Raw genomic sequence first — 19,845 nt, forward strand, 5'->3', positions numbered from 1 at the left:
GTCATGGATCATACGTACCTACACATCAGTTCTTGGGCTCTATTGGTCAGTTCTTTATTCCACGCCTATATTCAACCACTATTATTTGCTATATATTTTTAAAATATTCTATTTATTTATTTGAGAGAGAAAACAGGGAAAAGGAAAAGCAGACTCTCCACTGAGCAGGGAGTAGGATGAGGGACTTGATCCCAGGACTCTGGGATCATGATCTGAGCTGAAGGCAGACACTTAACTGACTGAGCCATCCAGGCACCCCATCATTATCCATATTAAAATAATCTTTCATATCTAATACTCCCACTTCCTTCCTTTATGTGTGATCTCTGATTCTTGTGTCATACAGTTAATTTCTTCCCCAGTGTTAATATGTTTATCATGCTTATTTACATTTCTTGGCATCACCATTTCTGTAATTCTGCTTCATGTGGTCTCTCTTGGTACATTTTGTCCCTTTTCCCATGGTTGTACTCTTCAGGCATACAATATTTTGGCTTGAGCGTCCATGATATTCTGAGGGTACTGACTATTCTAACTGGTCTGTGTATTGGAGAAGGGCCAAAGCTTAACTCCAAGCTTTATTGCTTCTCACGAGTTTAAGGATATGTAGACTGGTTTTCTCTTAAATGCCCACAAACGCCGTAGCTTAAAACAGCACCCATTTACCAGCTCCAGTTTCTGTGGGTCATGATTCTGGATATAGCTTGGCTGGGTTCTCTGCCCTGGGGTCTCACAAAGCTTCGATCCCAGGGCTGTCCGGGGCTGTGGCTTCAGCTGAGACCTCTGAACCCTCCTCTGGGTTCAATTCTTAGCTCCTGTGGTTGTTGGCAGAATTCACTTCCTCGCAGCTGTGGGACTGAGGCTCTCAGTTCTGTGGAAATAACTTAAGACCAACCAAGTGAGACTAGGCAAAGTCCATCTATTCAGAACTTGCTCAAGCAAGGGAGTTGGTCATCATTTTATTCGTGCTTGGCAAAGACTCAAAGGCAGGCAGAAAGCCAGAAAGGCTTGTAGTGGGAACAAGGGAAGGCTTCAGGTCAGGTATGCCCTGATTGCAGGCTGCTGGCCTGGGGAAGCCAGAGCAGGCTCACTAGCGGCCAGTGTCCTAAGGGACTGGTTAGGGGCTCATGTTTGCTCTCTCTCACTGGTCCCAAGTTGGAAAGAGGAACAAAATTAGGAAGCTGTCAGTTATGAATCAGGTGCTGGCTATTTGGGACCAATCATGACAGAGGCTATTGTGTGGTTTCCTGGACCCGTTGCTAGGGATTGTAGTCTGACTTCTTATGAGTCTGCTTTCTAAATGCAAGCAGCTGGCTTCCTGGGCTGGTTACTGTAGATGCTGGGTTGGTTTTCTAGGCTGGTTGCTGCAGGCTATGGGTCAGAGTTCTATTTCTACACTCGGTCTGGCCATTGTCCATTTGTATGTTTAGTCTTTCAGCTCCTGGATACTGTCTGCATCTCCCTGCTGTGTGGCACTTTCCATAGGGAGCTCACATGGTGCTTCGCGTCTTCAGGGTCAGCAGTATCTCTCCCTGTAATGCACTCTGGTAAGACGGCATCGTATATACATGTCATTATGTAATCATGGGAATGACAACCTATCATATTCTGTTGGCTAGAAGCAAATCACAGGTCCTGCCCAAATGGTAGAGATTATAGGACCTAACTCCACGGGTGGAGATCATGGGCATTTTCATCCAGCACAGGAGTCTTCCTACCATGGTAGGAAAAGATGAGCCCCACAGGAGCAGCTCCCCAGGCCCTGAAAAATGATTGCTGGTCACGCCCACTTGCTGGCTTCCACCAGTCAACACCCCCCCCTTAGGTTTCACTTTTAATCCAGCAGGAAGAGCAACACTGGGAGAAAGCCATTTCCCCTTTGCTCTGCTCCACCGCCCAGTGAACCTGGAGGAAGGAATGTCCTGGAGCCACTGATCCCTGAGACCCTCTTTGCCCTGACGCCTCACCTAAGCAGGCTTCTGTGCTTCCCTGTTAATCTCTGACATCTGCACCCAGGCATTTATGGCTGATTTCTGTGATTAAGGGGCTTCCACTAGTCCCTCTCTGTGCTGCATCCTCCAGCTCCGGTTCCCATTATAGGGTCTCTCACCAAATCTTCTCTCACTGTTAATGCGCTGGGATGGGCCAGGCTGTGGGTCTCCACCTTGGCTGTACATTACAATCACCTGGAGGGTTGTATACAGTCCTGATGCCCAGGTCTGACCCCCTATCTGTAAATTAAGGTCTCTAGAATGGGACCAGACACGAGCAGCCTTAGACCTACCAGGTGATTTTAGTATGTAGCCAAGCCCCCCGAAGCATTGCTATTCTAAAAGCAGCAGACTTTAGATCAGTTCTTAGTTTTGTTGCACAATGGAATCACTGGGAAGCTTTATTGCTTTTTATTTTAAAGATTTATTTTTATTTATTTGAGAGAGAATGAGAGAGAGAGAAAGCAAGTGCATGAGTGGCAGGGGGAAGGGCAGAAGGAGAAGAAGAGAGAGAATCTCAAGCAGACTCCATGCTGAGCCGAGAGCCTGACACAGGGCTTGATCTCATGACTCTGAGATCATGACCTGAGCTGAAATAATGGGTCGGTCGCTTAACAGACTGAGCCACCCAGGTGCCCCATGGAATCACTGGGAAGCTTTTTTAAAAAACACCTATACCCAACAACCCACCCCACCAAAGACTGTGAAGTAATTAAAGTGGAGTGTGCCCCAGGCATCAGAAGTTTTAAAAGCCCCCCGCCCAGGGATGCCAGCATGCAACCGATGGCAAAGGCCATAGCAAGGTGCTTATGGAGAATGGGGCTTGGTCCTCTTCTCCTCCTGGTAAGGAAAAGGCCAGGAGCCCTGTTTTAGTGTAATTAATAAAAAGTGGGGGCCAGAGAACAAAGATCTGTATTACTTTTGCTCCAAAAGTTGAAAATAATCAGGAATATAAATTCAAAGATTGATCAGATTCTTGGTTTTTAGGGAAGTTTTCCAAATGACCAGTTGGAATTTCCCTTTGCGACCACGTTTTGCATGTGTTTTGATTTTATAAGCAGTATGAAGAGACCATTCTTTAAATCTTCCGTCTGGTAAGTCAGTTGGAGTCTGTGGAGCAGTCCCCAAATGTACAGTGAGATCACTGTAGACTGGGGTTGCCAAAGAAGACAGCCCAGGGAAATTGAAACGTGGGCTGGAGCTTGAACACAGATTCAGAGAGGCTAGAAGGAGAGAGAGGGACGCAAGGCCAAAGGTGCAGAGCAGGGGAGCTGCATATGCCTGTGGAACAACAAACATAACTCAGTAGATAGGGGACAGCTGGGGTTGCAGAGAGGACAAGACTCTTCTGACTACCTCCAGGATAGAACTGTTCCCTCCATCATCCTTATCAGATACATTTTTACTTTTGCTTGTGCATTCTGCTCTGAAATCATAATTCAGTTTTCTAGACCTTGTTTACAGGTTGATTCTAAAGACTGAACAACAATAAACCACATTAACATCATTATAACCCAGGTTTGCTCTACAGCCTCACAATGGGCTAAGATTTCTTTTCCTTCTCTAATGAATCAGACGTCACCATTCAAGATGTTTCTAGAATCAAAGTCAAATGAATTTTCTACTTGACCCCCTTCAATTCCTCAAAATCATGATCATGCTATATTTCTGTTGACTTGATATTTGAACCTTTACTTCCTTAAATGGTTCTTTTCCTCCCCAAATTTCTAATTTCCCCCCTTCCTTCCTTCTCCCCTCCCTCTCCCCTCCCTCTCCCCTCCCTTCTTCCTCCCTCCCTCCCTTCCTTTTCTTCCTTCTTTTTCCTTCCTTCCTTCCCTCCTTATGTTTTATTGTTTGTGTTGTCAAAAAAGCACATTTACTCTCACAGATCTTCAGAAATATCTAGACTTTCAATTATACTAACTGCTTCAGGGAATCTACTTTCTGAAAACATTCTTCTAGAGATTTCTGTATTTCTGCTCCAATCAAATTGATTCTTTTCTAGATCTGATGAGAAATATAGTCCTAAAGCTCTTTTTCTCTGTACTTCTGGGGTAGAGCCACTATTTTCTAGATCTCAGTCTCCCCCCCCCCCCGCCCCCATTTTATCTCACAAAGGTTTCCGGAAGGCTAACTTTCAGAGTCTGCGTATGTCTGAAGACGTATTTATTTTGCACTCGTGCTTAATTGATATTTTGATTAACAGTGACATTTTAGGCTCAAAATACTTTCCCTTCCTCATTTGAAGGCCTTTTTTCCTTGTGTTTTGCCATCTGGTGTTGTTGAAAAGAGATCTAACTAATGGATGCTGTCAGTCTGAATCTCCTTCTCTTTAAAATTGATCTGATTTTCTTTTCCTCTGAAAGTTTTCTTTATCTTCCAAGCTGTTGTATGTCTGGAAATGGGTCTTTCATTCATTGTTTTATCTACCAATATCCTCTTTTTTTTTTTTTTTAAAGACTCATTTCTTTATTTGTGTGAAAGAGCACACAAGAGCCATGGTGGTGTGGGTGTGAGGGAGGGAGGGAAGAGGGGCAGAGGGAGAGGGAGAATCTCAAGCAGACTCCTGGCTAAGCAGGAGCCTGACATAGGGCTTGATCTCATGATGCTGAGATCACGACCCCGAGATCATGACCTGAGCCAAAATCAAGAGTCAGCCACTTAACCAACTGAGTGACCCAGGTACGCCTCCACCAGGATCTTCTCATCTATTTTGTCTTGGTTAACTTTATCATTGGCTCAAATTTTCTGACAGAGATCACACAGATCTCTTTGTTGTGATGGACGGAATTCTGCTTGTACTCCTTTATTTTCATTATAGGGGGATGTGGGCAGGGAGGGAGGTAAATGTGTACTATCAGTCTGCCATGTGGAACTCTAGTTTCAGATATGTCATTTGGACATAGAAGAGGGGGGCCCTAAAAGATGGAACTTAGGGGTCTTTGAGTTACACTGTGGGGAAACTGGCTCTCACAGCTATCTCTGGTGGCCTGAAGAAGCAACATCAGTTGTCTTCCATGTGTTCTGCTCTTTTTTTTTTTTTTAAAGATTTTATTTATTTATTAGACAGAGAGAGATCACAAGTAGACAGAGAGGCAGGCAGAGAGAGAGAGGAGGAAGCAGGCTCCCTGCTGAGCAGAGAGCCCGATGCGGGACTCGATCCTAGGACCCTGAGATCATGACCTGAGCCGAAGGCAGCGGCCTAACCCACTGAGCCACCCAGGCGCCCCTGTGTTCTGCTCTTAAAGCAAGCTATAACATCACCTCTCTAGTGAAGAGAAATGCCTGGGAATATTTAGTATCTCCTGGTTTGTTTCCATTAGCCCATGTTTATTCAGACTGTCAAGTGAAGGATGGAAATAATAAGGTGGCTTACACTAGGAACTTTTTTAATACATTAAAGTCTAGTTGACACAATGTTACATTAGTTTCAGGAGTACAACAGTGATTGGACAGCCCTATATGTTGTGCTGTGCTCCACACAAGAGTAGCTACCACCTGTCACCATGCAACACTATTACAATGCCATTGGCCTTATCCCCTATGCTGTGCCTTTCCTCCCTGTGACTTATTCATTCCATAATTGGTAGCCTGTACTGTCCACTCTCTTTCATCCATTTTGCCTAATCCCCTCTGTTAACTATCAGTTTCTCTGTATTTATGGGTCTGTTTCTGTTTTTGTTTGTTTAGTTGTTGTATGAACTCGAAGTGTCTAATACTTCTGGAATACCTGGTTCTGGTCAGTGGACACATCTTATAATTCTTATATTCTAGTGTGCTTTGTCCTTGGCACAGAAGATGCACCCTGAACCTGAATATGATATTACTCATCTGAATGACAGTTCAACCCAGGATGCTTCTGGCCAGGCATCATGTAAGTGTGAACTTTCTGAAGGAAAGGTGTAAATGTCTTGCTCCGTGGTAAGTCCTGGTTATGGTCAGGAGGAGTCATAGATCCCTGCATCTCCTTTCAAAGTGGGAAGATTCCAGGGTCCTCCCTCATTCAACATGGTATGAAAGGAGAAGAAATATTTATGAGGAGACAGAGGCACATGGACCTAAGACAGATCCATGGAATTATCACACCTGCAAGTTGTCCACAGGGACCAGCATGGGGACCAATGAAGAAAAGTAGAGAAAAAAGAGCACATCTCAGAAGATGCCTGAGTGAATAAAAATGCCACCCTTGGGCCAGCTGCCTCCTGGAATATACCCCCAAGGCTGTGATCGGGGCAGTGATGACAGAGCCTGGGATTGACTATGACTCAGTTTTCCCCACTGGTTTCCTCTGAGGGCAGGTCTGGCATGCTTGTGTCTCAGAGAATTGTATCTGCTGGACTTTTCTTTTCCTGGTCTCCAAAAACATAGCTAATGAAGGCAAATGATTGCTGAGGACAGTGGTTCCCTCAAGCTAGAAGCCCTCTTGGGTGGACAGCAGTGCCATTGCACACTCCAGGAGCTGCATGGTCTGTGTCCCTACTAGCCTTCCAGAGGTCTGAAGGCTGGGACTGTGATCCTCCCATTCATCCTGAGCTTGTTGATTACTGTCCCATGCTGGCCCCAGGCTCAGACTCTGCCCCTTGAAGGTGATGTTTCATAGGGAGAACGCTCTTCCATCTTCTGCCTGCCCTCTGGTGTGGGCCTTCAGCCCACCCATGTAAGAGCAAATGGGAGCAGAAGCTGCAGAAGTCTTGGTCTCTCATACACACCCATCCCCTTTAGACAGCATCTCTCACCCCTACTCCCAGCACCCGGTGTCTAAGCCTCATCCCATAAATCTGTGGCCAACCACTACCTCTGGCAGAATCAAGGATGGATCTGTTCCCATCTTCAGGACTTCAGGAAGGGTTGTGCGTGTAGGTGATGGGCAGTGGCCCTGTGGCCTTGACATCTCCAGGTGTCACCTGGAATGGATGTCCTATCAGAGGTGAAAAAACTGGGGAGTCTGTTCTCTCCTATTTGTACCACAGCCCCACCTGGAAATGGAAATAAAGAACTGAAACAGTGTTGGGCAATTTTCCAATAGTTATAGCGTTCTCCTAACTAGTTAAGATCCAATCAAAGAGGCGTAGTATGCTCATAAGCTTGGTATTGTTTTCGTGTCTCTATCTGAATCATCATGGCATTGGTTTCCTAGGGCCACCATAACAAAAGAACACAGACTGGGTGGCTTACAATAACAGATATTTATTCTCTCCCCGCTCTGGAAACCAGAAGTCCCAGATCAATCTGGGTTGGTTCCTTCTTGGGGGCTCAAAGGAGAGTCTGTTCCATGCCAATCTCAGCTTCCTGGTGATCATCGCTAGTCCTTGGCATTTCTTGGCTTGTGGCAGCATAACTCCATTTCTGCCTTTGTGGTCACATGGCCTTCTCCCTGTGTGTCTGGGTCCAATTTCCCTCTTATAAGGACACCAGTCACTGGATTACAGCCTGTGTGAATCCAATATGGTCTCATCTTAAATTTTTTCTATCTGTGAAGACTCTCTCTGAATAAGGTCACATTCACAGGTAGCAGAGGTTAAGACCTGAACATATTTTGGGGGGCAGGAGATACAACTGAATCAATAATTATCAAAGTAAATTAAAAGATAAATGGGATAGTGATATGTGAAGAATCTTGTTATTATTCTTTAAACAACAGCACTGAGAAATTTCTCTAGGGTTACCAATACTTTTTCAAATGCTGAAAGACAGTTTTATGAATACTTAGGTTCCTAAGAAATGGAAAAATACATGCTCCCACTTCTTCTAAGCTGCTAATTTATGCATCCAAGTGGAGAAAGAGTGAAAAACATGGTAGTCCTCTACAATAAGTGACAAAAACAAATATAGAAAATCATGTTCATGTAAGTATGAAAAAAATCAGTTTATCTTTTTAAAAAAGATACCCCAAGTTTTTCTCTTACTTCATCCTATTTTAGGGTGAAAAATTTCTTTGAGGGGAACGTAATATCTGAGAATGAACTTTTACTGTCATAATTCACTAATTCCTTTCTTTTTTTTAAACTGTAGAGAACCCCCCCCAAGAGAAATTAACATTAAATCACATAAATGTTTCAATTTTACAGTTTCATGCATTGCACTCAGAGAGAAAAGAACGTTTAATTCAATCCAGTTAAAGATTCCTGTTTAATTTCTCACTTACTTATGGGTGAGAATGTGCTCAGCGGAATGTTTCCTGCTATGCTTTCCTGCTGCCTTGAATGAAATGTGGGCACCACGGAGCAGGAACAAAGGCAGGTTTGCAAGGGAGAGGAATCTAATTATTGCATGAAGTTCCTTTGAATTAATATCTTGTACCATGTTGGGGGCAGTGGGCTACAAAGGGGACATTTTAGGGAGGGAAAGGCCATGCTTTTAATCAACATGCTAGGAAACTAGAGGAATCTCAGTCCTGTTTAGCTGAATCTCTTGTGAACATTGCATGTATAATGAGTGATTTCAATTGAAACCAGTTGGAGATCCATCATATTACTCAGCACTTGGAAAAAAAGGTCAAGAGAGGGTTGGGATTGGGGGTAAGGCTAGTCTGTCCTTTTGTGTCATACTGAGCCATTATTTAACCCATCCACTTAGATATTACAGAGTCATGTTGGGGAATGCATCTGTGCTTGACTCACTACTGTTGATTAAGGCTTGGAACATTAACTTGTGCATGTTGTTTGAGAGAGGCAAATAGTTTCCTTCAGTAAAACAGATCACCAAGGTCTGGTTGCCCTGGTGCTGGTTAACTGGTCTTGTATGTAGCACTTTTCATTGTTCTCTTTAGAGTCCTTGGGTATAGCTCCAAGTCCCCACATCCTCCCATACTCTTTGGACCAGCTTTACCCTCTTATTACTTCCCATGTCCATGAGTTAATAGATCTTCAACCTCTATTTCTTCCCTTCTTTTTGCAGGAGAATAATTGTGAAAAACTTTTTTGAATAGATACTTTTGACCCATGTTTGGACTTTTTATCTGTATCCTTATTTTGGCCGCAGAACATAAGAAGTTATCTGTCAACATGCCAGTTATGACTTTTCTTGAGCCAGGACCTTGTAGGTCCTGGGGGAGGAGGCCATGGATCAAATTCCCTCAAGGGCTTTGCTCTTGCATGTGCATAGAAACACATGAAATGCCAGAATAAAATACCTCATTGGTTTTCATCCTGTGTTGATTTGCAAATGAAATTCTGTAATGATAGCTCTCAAAAAAAAAAAAGCGTTTGGGGGCTCCTGTGTGGGGCAGTTGGTTAAGCATCCCACTCTCGGCTTCAGGTCAGGTGTTGGTCTCTCAGGGTTGGGAGATGGAGCCCTTCCCCCCTTCGCCCCACCCCCCCAAGGGGGCTCTGTGCAGTGGGGAGTCTATTTGAGATTCTCTCCCTCTCCCTCTACTCTTTCCCCTGCCTGTGAACTCACTCTCTCTCAGATAAATAAATCTTAAAAAATAACTTTTGTATAAGGAGGGGAGAGGGAGGGATGAGTGATTTTATTTATTTATTTATTTATTTATTTATTTATTTTTAAAGTGTGAAGGATTTGTCTTTTATAAATTTTTTAAAGATTTTATTTATTTATTTGACAGACAGTGAGAGAGGGAAAACAAAGGAAGTGGGAAAGGGAGAAGCAGGCTTCCCACTGAGCAGGGAGCCAGATGTGGGGCTTGATCCTAGGACCCTGGGATCATGACCTGAACCAAAGGCAGATGCTTAATGACTGAGCCACCCAGGTGCCCCTGAATGTTGATTTTAAATAGTTGAATCTGATTTCTAAGGTACTTAGGATGGCCTGAACAGCTGTGAAAGAGGCATTTAAAACCAATTCCCAGCTGTTTAGTTTTATATTTGGATTGGGAGCGCTAAGTGAGGAAATAAGTATGGGGACAGCAGGTCCCAAGGCAAGGAAAATTCAACACTAAGGAAACTGCAGGGGCGGTTGGTGCTAAATATCTAGACTTTGGCATGCAGAACTGCGATTAAATTACTCTCATGAGCTGCAGGAAGACTGGTTTTTATTCCCGCTTACACCGAGAGGACTATACAACACCACCAACACAAGAGATGACTGTTGTTGCTCCCTTGGGTGAAGCAGTCATCCAACCTCCCATGCCCTTGGGCTGAGTCATCTGCTACTCCACTTCCTGGCTCTGATGGTTCCTGGCTTTGAACTTGACCACTATCCAGCTGGGCCCCAATTTTCATTTCAAAAATTACAGCCTAAATGTCCTCCCGGTGGGACCTGTCCCCACACTCATTACCAAAAGCTGCTGTTACATAAACCACTCTCCTCCTTGTTCTATTTTCTGCCCCTTTTTTGCTAAGTGCAATGACTTTGTTAGTTGAGGTTTTTTGGTTGCTGTTTTTAATAGCCTCACACGAGAAATCTCTCATCTTGCAAGTGAAGCAACAATCTGGTGGGACTTTGGAAGGTAAAGAATAGAATCAGTTCCCGATTTCACTGTAGAAAGGAGAGAGACCTGCTTAGTCGACCAGTACAATGCAGTAATCTCCAATGTTAATAATGTATCTGGCAGCATATCCCCTGTGGGTCCACATCTAAAGAGAGGGGTGAATTTCAAGATGAGGTGAGATACACCCTGAGTTAGATCTTGGCTTTTCAATTCTCTATAGTTTCTCCTTTACTCTCAACTTATTAACTAAAATATAACCCTATTGCCCTCCAAATTCACCAATCCATCCCCAATTTCAAATGTGTTATTTTCCATTATCTGTGTCTATCCCTGTTTGGCTTTTCTTTTCTTTTTTCTTTCTTTCTTTTTTTTTTTTAATAGGCTCCACATCTAGCATGATGCCCAGGGCTGAGCTTGAACTCAGGATAATAAGATCGAGACCTGAGCCGAGATCAAGAGTAGGACACTTAACAGATGGAGCCACCCAGGCCCTCCCCACCCCATCCAAATGGCAATTCTTATAACATACACTGACCAGTGACAATATAGAGTACAAATGGCATCTTCTGAAGGGCAGAGCGACTATCTACATGCAGAGCTTCTCAAACTTACACTTCTTGGTGTTTGTACAAATCACCTGGGGACCTGTTTAAATACAGGTTCTGATTCAGTAGGTCTCGGTGAGGCCAGAGATCCTTCATTGCTAACAAGCCCCCAGATGATGCTGCTCCTGCTGGTCCAGCAACCATGCCTTGAGAATGGCTGCTCTAAGGCATACTCCTGTTTCAGGGCAAAGCAGAAGGGGCACCTTCTCCATACTATGGAAGGAACCAAGTCAGCCCCTTAATAATCCTCTCCCTGCTCTGTCTCATAATGCAACTGCTAATTATATGCAATTCTTTACAAGAAATTTAAATTAATTTTAAAAGACTAAACACTTTATTCCTAGTTGCATGAGCACCCTCTCAAAGTCTCAACAGCTACACCTGCCCACAGCTACCCTATTGGACAGCAAAGATGTAGGGCATTTTTATCACTTCAGAAAGCGCTACTTGACAATGCTGTTCTCTAAAAGTTCCAAAAATCTCTTTCTAGTTAAAGCCGCTAGCTTAAGCCCCATCCACACTTTGAGTAGCAAAAACCTGTGGAACACGCAACATTTCTTTTAGAATCTGCACAATATCACAAATGGTCTGATTATACTTCCGCGGGCCCTGGTTCTGAATCTTGGACACATGTAGAAACACCTGGGAGCCCGATACAGGTAACCAGGTAACCCAAATCAGAATTATGGTGAGGAGTAGGGTGGGTGGAGTGGGATGGGCACTGGGAGGCTTAAATGCATCCCAGGTGATTCTAATGTGGGACCAGGGTGGAGTCACTGCTTTAGGTACTGACCTGCACTGACACGCAGAGTGAGGAGGGTTAGGAAATATTTTCTGGGCATGTCAAAATGCACGGCTTTCTGCAGTGGGAGGGGAGGAGTGTAGGGGCTGCCTCGGTCCGAGCAGCCAGCAGTCTCCTTGATTATGTCTACGCACAGATTTTTTCAGTGACTCCATTTTCCGGTGATGTCTCTGAGAAACAAGAATGAGGCTTTAAAAATTATTATTATTTTAAAATTCTAATAGGAGCCAAGAAAGCGGGGCCTCTGCCCAGTGAAGTTGAGATAGTCAGGGACCATGGGAGCAAGCCGTAAGTGAAAAGCCTTATGCACCTGCGACGCTTTCTGTTTGCTGTTATTATTAAACTGCTTCGCTCACAGAGCAGAAGCAGGATGCTTCCCCATTGACAAGCTGGACCTAAACCAGAGGACCCGGCTCCAAAAGGAAGGGAGGGGCTGCCTGAGTTGCCTACCAATATCGACCAATCAGGAAGAGACCCTTCCAACCAATCAGAACCATATGGCCCTCCCCCTCCTTCCCTCATTAGCATATTGTACCTGGTGTGGGACCTGAGTGGGAATTTTCTCCATATGAGCAGGCTTCCACTTTGTTTGAAGAGGACAGCCTAACTGCTCTTTGCTGGCGTTGTGGAAAGCACACGTGACCTCAGCAGCCTACGTGTGGTTAGGTCTTCTGAACTGCATCAAGCTGGACCATTGCAAATCCGTTTTATGGTTCGTGTCCAAAGAATGCCCGGAGATTTCCTTAACAAGCTGCTGATTTAATATTTACTAATACACCGTACAGATCTCACCATTAATGACCATGATTCTTCTCTAGGGAAAAACCCAAAATTTAGTAAGCACTGAACCAAGCACTGTCATTTTTCCCCCAAGGAAAGCATGCAGTGGGTGCAGATACCGACAGCTACTCCCTCAATCTCAACCCCTCCAGGCCCTAATAAACATTTGTGACTCATCGTGCTGCATCAAATCATGAATTTTAAGTGTGAGTAAAGATAAAACGTAACTCTGACCTTCTGATGGCCATGAGACCTACAAGAAAATGAATAACCTATAATCACAATGATTGCAATGTTCTCTCTATTCTACATATTGTAACTATTTAAAATAGACTTTGTCCCCAGATTGACTTACATGTGAAAGGGAGGTCAACTACATGAGGAGTTCTCCGACTTTGATGTATGTTAAAGTGGCCTCATTCAAGATGCCTAGCCTCTTTTCCCAGCCATCAGACTAAGATTGGGAGCACTCCACCAGCCCTACTAGAAAGTCCTGACACACGTCATCTGCTTATCACTGCTTGGCTTCTCTGGAATCCTATGGCCCAGCAGTCCTTGCATCCTGTGGAACTCCTTGTTCCCCAGACAGTAAATCCTCTGGAGTTGTTTTTTTGTTTTGTTTGTTTTTTTTTTTTTTTTTAGAGGTCCAGAGCTCACACTACATTTGGGGCTTAGAAAGCATAAATATATTTCTAGCCATTGCTAGCAAAAAGCAGATATGCCACTTTTTCTTTGAAATGAATGTGTTTTTAGTCTCTGAAACCCTAAAAATTCTTTCTGAGCATGACAAGGGATGAGAATTTGTCAAAGAGTTTTGGTTTTTCTAAGAGATACTATCCAAATTATAAACATTAAAAAAAAAAAATCCCAGCAAGAGTAAAGATGGAATTCCAATTACAGGGGAACTGTAGCATCCAGAATAACTTGCAAACTCTTTTTTATCTCAAAACTTATGCCAGGCTTGCTGACTTTCTATAAAATATGTACTAATTTCAAGAGGAAATCATCTTTTCTCTAGTCTAAATTAATAGAATGTCTACTTTAGCAGGGACCTCAGTGATCATGTGATCCTACACAGTCATTTGGGAGAAATTCAGATACCCATATGACAGGATGGGATAGGACTTCTGCCCTGGGGTCCAGACCTAGCTGGCTCCACTGAATTATGGCTTTCACAAGAAGAAGGATACTATTATGGCCACTATGTCATTATCTAGAGTTCAAAAGTTGGGTTAGAAATGTTCCCTGTTTTTAGACATGGGGACAAATTGTACAGTATATGGAATATAGTTAATAATAGGTAATTTTTTATGGTGATAAAAAAATGATAGCTAGATTTATTGTGGTGATCACTTTGTAAGGTATATATAATGTCTCTATATAAATGTTAAATCACTATTTTGTACAGCCGAAACTAATATAACTTGTATGTCAACTACAACTCAATTTAGAAAATGTTCCAGTTTTTATTCCATGTATCACAGAACCTGTGATTATGTAGGTAAACATAACCTATAGTTATGCCCTGACCACCCCTCACTGTTCTGAGGACTTTGCGTGCTGCACATCACATTGCTGCTCAGTTGGCAAAGAGAAGCTCTGAGAGACCCACCTCTAGCCACCTTCGAGCCAGCAAAAGGGAGAAATCGGGCCAGACAGCCTATGATGTGGGAAAAAATGCCAAGTGGGAACAGTCAGGACCGTGGACAGTAGTGAAGCTCGAGAGAAGAAAGGGACCAGGTGGGACTTGAGACGGGTCCTCACTGTTTTCCAGACCACTGAGTCACAACTGGTGACTCTCAGAAGTAACAGTGATACGTGACATCTATTTTTCTGACAAGGTACAGGGGAAAGCTTAGCACTCACACAAAAAGGCTCTCTTGTTCCAGAATTCCTATATAGAAAATATGAAACTTTCTGTGTAGCCAGTCAACCCATGTTAAAATACTAAGGGGACACAACTTCTTTCTGAAACAAACACTAAAAGGCAGTTTAAAAATGTGGATTTCTATTAGATGCCTTTTGAGAATAATGTTAACAATTCTGTTACAGTGTTCCTCCAAAACACATTGAAACCTAGTGCCTCCAACTCCAATGGATTGATTTGCTTCATTTATAACAGATGAGTGAATTTCTTGGCATGGATTTCTTTATATATTCAAATTTGTTTGTCCTCCTAAGGCATGCGTTGTTAGTTAATATTCAGGTGGCAGATGAAATCCTGCCTTGAAGTCTAAAGGGCTCCTTCTACGGTGGAGGGGTCCTTGCATTCAGGAGACAGGAAACGTCACATTTGGTTGTAACATGACTCGTGTGGTCTCATATTAACACTGCTACCCTGGGAGCATGTTTCATGATCAATGATGTCCCCTCTAGGAATAGAGGCTGGCAATGGCTCCATAGTGCATAGAGAGATTTAGGGAGTGATGTAGAACATCTCCTTGCCTTGGGGCACAAGGCCCCTACTGCTACCATAGGCAAAGCATAAAATGTTTTATTTCTGGAAAGGATAACTTTCCCCTCCTCCTTGCCTCCCCTCCCGATTATGCACACCGATATCTAAATGTGCTTCCTGACTCTGAGCAAAACCTTTAGTGGACAGAAAAACATGGCTTTGACCATGTCATTTTAAAGCACAGGGTGTCCCTGAGGTTCCTGTAGAAAAGCCAAAAGCCCACATCCGAGTTAAGGTCTGGCCATGGGCACAAACCAAGCCTGTCCTGTCCCCTGCCCGGGAGTGGCAATCATTTTCCAGGTGGACACTGATGGGGGGCCACAGCCTGCATATGGAGGTTTCTCCATGCCTGGCAGGAGGTGTGTGTGACTGGCCACGTTCTACTTTGATTTTTTAGGCGAGTATGTAAAGTGAGTTTGTATGATTGTTTGAAGCATTTGCGACCTTGAAGGATAACGCTGGTGTAAACTCTTTTCTTTCTTTTCTGAGTCATGACATCTTTGTTGGATAGATTTGTTGGACTCTTTTTAGATCAGAAAGTTAGTTGTACATGGTTGTAATGTGTGAATGGGAGTTCACGGGCAGGAAATTTCTCCTGTGTTCACCATTAGTTTCTCTTGTTAGAGTTTTTTTTTTTTTTTTTTAAGATTTTATTTATTTGAAAGAGAGAGTAAGTGTGCAAGTGGGGGGAGGGGCAGAGGGAGAAGAAGAAGCAAGAAATCCCAATGGGGACCTTGACCCCAGGACCCAGGGATCATTACCTGAGCTGAAGGCAGACACTTACAAGAGGCACTGAGCCACCCAGGTGCCCTGCTCTTGTTGGAGTTTATAACTAAGCCCTTTTCAACTTGAACAAACTGGTGGTTGCCTATGTCCATCTCTACTGAGCTGATAACCCCACCCAGAATCTTGGCTTTCTCTCATCTCATCTTAAATCATTAACTTTGATCTATTTTTTTTAAGATTTTATTCATTTATTTGACAGAGAGAGAAATCACAAGTAGGTAGAGAGGCAGGCAGAGAGATGGGGGGGGGGAGTAGGCTCCCTGCTGAGCAGAGACCCAGATGCAGGGCTCAATCCCAGGACCCTGAGATCATCACCTGAGCTGAAGGCAGAGGCTTAACCCACTGAGCCGCCCCGGTGCCCCTGGTTTGGTTTTAATTTAAAAGTTGTTTTTGGCAGGAAGCAAACATATTGCAGGATGATAGAGAATTCACATTATCGAGTTGCCCAAATTTCTTTTCTTACTTCAGCCATTTGTAAATCTCAGTGTAAAATTTTGAAAGGATGAAATAAATAGTACACCTGTGTGTGTGTGTGTTTGTGTGTGTGTGTGTGCGTGTGTGTGTGTGTAGCATAAGCTGTAATATCAGCTGGGACAAAGGACATTATTTACGCCAGTGGTTCTCAAAGTGGGACCCAGATCCAGCCGTGGTAGCATCTGGGGGTTGGTGAGAAATTCAAATTCTTTGACTTACTGAACTGGAAATCTATATTTGAGTAAGTCTTCTGGTAATTCTAATTGGCACTTAAATTTGGGAAGCTTGGATTTTAGACCACGAAGGTAGGTAAATGCATTTTCTCATACATGAAGTTGAATAGAATATTTGACTTCTAAGCAACTGGAAGGAATATTTCAACCTGACACGACAATAAATTTTTAGATATTCTGAAACTGGTTGTTTGGACCTGTCAAAGTCAGCAAAATAAATTCTGAAACCATAGCAGTGGACATTTTGCTTTAAACCCATAGTTGTTAGAGCATCTGAACATATCCCGCACCAAGCATGGGAGGGAAATGATACGTATGATTTATGTATCAAAAAGAAGGACACAAACCTAAGTAGAGCACATCTTTATTTCTGCAAGAATTTAAAAGTATTAACTTTCTGCTGAAAGCACCTTAGTGCATAAGTGCCTCCCTTTTTTATCAATGGCCTGTGGGTCTGGCTCACAATCTCTCGAAACAACTGCCAGGGTCCTGAAATTATTCGTCACACTTCATTCCAACTTTCGTATGCAGTTTTCTGGAATCAGTTACTGGACAAATTGTCTCAACAAGAATGAAAGAGGTGATATCACCATATTCAATTTTTGATAAACAGGGTAAGTTTGAAGTCTCATAAAAAAGAATTATCATGTATATATATATGCATACATTTATGTAAGTTAATTTTTAGCAGGAAAACCCTGAAGCGGCATCTATGCCAATGTTGTCTTAAATTTTCCCTTCCCTCCTACCTGTTGTGAAAGAAAAGACCAAAACCAAATGAGTAGTAAACAACTATTCACTACATTTAACATCTCTACAACTTGGTAAGAGTGTTTGCCAAATTGAAGCTCAATAAAAAATTAATGGGACTACTGGCCACAATTTATTAAGGAAATAAATGTTCTGAGTGCAACAGGAAGCTATCTAAGAGCTTTCGGTGGAATTTTATTGCTCTGCCCTGGGTTTTGAAACTAAGTGGAAAGCTTAATGTGAAATCAATTCTGAGACATCACATCGTCTATCTTATGCATGCTGCTAATCCCAGGCTTGTCTATGGCTTTAGTGCCTAACTTTTCAGCATCTCTAAGTGCCTCACATCTCTGGAGGATCATGCCATGGACACATGGCATTTTATTTATAAGAGAAACATTGGCTGAACCCACACAATTCCTCCTGAAGTTGTATCATAACAGACAGCTGGATATTTGGACAGTTTTCAAAGATCTATTGGATTGTTTTCATAGAGAGTTTTGATGTCAGATAGATGGTGTGTATGTGTGTGGGTGTGTGTGTGGGGGGAGGGGAGTGTGTGTTGAGCAGCCATTGCAGAAAATAGAAAAATAAACTAGACTCAATAATTAGTATGAGCCTATACAAGATTCAACATGTAAATCCCATCTACTTCAAAATTGCTGATCAAAATGGGTCAAAGTAATTGGATAATTAGCCTGTGAATGGGACAATCAACCAATTTTGAAAAGGTGAAAATAAATAAATAAATCTTAGAAGGAGCACCACCAACACCAATTTCTCACTTCCAATTTCTCCCAAGAGTCTGAATATTTCCAGGACCAATTAGGTAAAGTTCTAAGGCTATACGTTTTATTACATTGTATTGCAAGAAGGATATTATTCCTATATTATATACCACAATTCAAAACCGTCTGGACCTTAGAATATAATCACCACTTTGCCCCTATTTTTAAACACTTAGGCTTTTCTTTGAAGCCTGTGTACGTAAAGGGGTTCAGTGTCTCGCTGTCTGAGACATACAGAATCTCAAATCTCTAGCATTCACATTCATGACCATAAACTGTAAGCGTCTACAGCAACAGACTTAGGAAAACATAATCACCTACCTATCCTCCAGCCAGGCCTTTTTGGAAGCAGATAAAAAACAGGTACCTACAAAAGGGCACTACCCCTAAAAAGGTTGGTCCTGTACTTTCCTTCAGAAGGGGGCAGAAGCCTTCTGGAAACTTCCTGGTGTTGTGGCCTCTCAGTGCATCCAATGCCACTTATGTTTGCCAGCATGGGCCCAACAGGCCAGGCATGGTTGGGAATATATTTTCCAGAAGCAGAGAACTTTCTGGCAGTTCCTCCTTGTGGAATCAACTCAGATGTGATAAGGAAGAAGTGTGAATTCCAGTATCTGCCTTCCCTTGCCCCCTTATGCACAACATCACAGCCTGGGGAGTTCTCCAGCACACTCCAGAAAATTGCCAAGAGGGTTACTTGGTCTCTGGTTTTACTGTCAGGTACGGCCTATTGAAGCAATGTTCTTGCCTCATATCCATTCTAACCCCTCCCAGATAAATCCCAGAACAGTGGAAGCAGTGAAAATAGCAACATCAGCTCTTTTGCATCATTGGAGAGCCTGCTCATTTAGAACCACATTTCAGTCGGTAACTCAAGACACAGTTGTGCATGGCAGGGATCTAGGCAGAAATAGGCCAAGTGCTCATTTCATATCGGAAACTGTCCCAGTTCCTAGGTTCGCAATCATTATGCATGGGAACTTTACCTTAACCCATGATTTTCTCTTTGAGAAATTTAGCATGGAATGACAGTGTCTAAAGATATCATACAAAGCATGCTTGAAAGGAAAACATTCAAGCTTCAGATCAAATGTTTTGTCTGAGACTAAAGCTAATTAAGACCAATATAAAAAGCACCAATCAGAATAATGAAAATACCCTGTCTGTGGCCAGCATGTATTTATAAAATGCACAAAGAGAGTGGTAAAACATTTTTAGATGTCAACACTCAAAGCTAAGTACCTTTTCCCTCCAACCTAGGGGGGGAAATATATATATATATATATATATATATATATATATATATATATATTGTGTATATACACATAATAACACACATATATAATACACAATATATAATCTATATATTATATATAATACACAATATATATAATATATATACACACACCCAAATATATATGTGCATATATATATATATTTTTTTTTTATTTATCTTTTTTTTTTTTTAGTAGGCCCTACACCCAGGTTGAGCCCAGCATGGGGCTTGAATTCACCACCCTGAGATCAAGACCTGAATTGAGATCAAGAGTCAGGGACTTAACCAAATGAACCACCCAGATGCTCCAAGAGGAATATATATGTATTTTTACATAATTAAATAAAAGTTGGTACTGTGGCTTACTGGCAGTTTTTCTTCTGATTCCTATAAATGAATTGTTGCTTCAGGTGGAAATCTGGCTTGTTCACTAACCTTGGTCTACTTTTAGATCGGGTAATTATTTCTTGAGAGTCACTCAGGATAAGAATGGGGCTTATTACAAAATTGTGTTAG

The 19,845-nt window shown here is 42.6% G+C and overlaps 1 long non-coding RNA gene across 1 annotated transcript; it reads left to right on the plus strand.

Moving 5' to 3' along the window:
* The first annotated feature begins 1,385 nt into the window (after positions 1 to 1,385).
* LOC309870748 lies at positions 1,386 to 19,687 on the plus strand. The gene is made up of 3 exons (XR_014314791.1): positions 1,386 to 1,547; positions 5,766 to 5,865; positions 19,523 to 19,687. It is a non-coding gene; the product is annotated as an uncharacterized lncRNA (long non-coding RNA).
* Positions 19,688 to 19,845: the final 158 nt, after the last annotated feature.

The sequence above is a fragment of the Mustela nivalis genome, assembly GCF_964662115.1.
Source record: "Mustela nivalis genome assembly, chromosome: 8".
In the NCBI taxonomy this organism is placed as follows: domain Eukaryota; kingdom Metazoa; phylum Chordata; class Mammalia; order Carnivora; family Mustelidae; genus Mustela; species Mustela nivalis.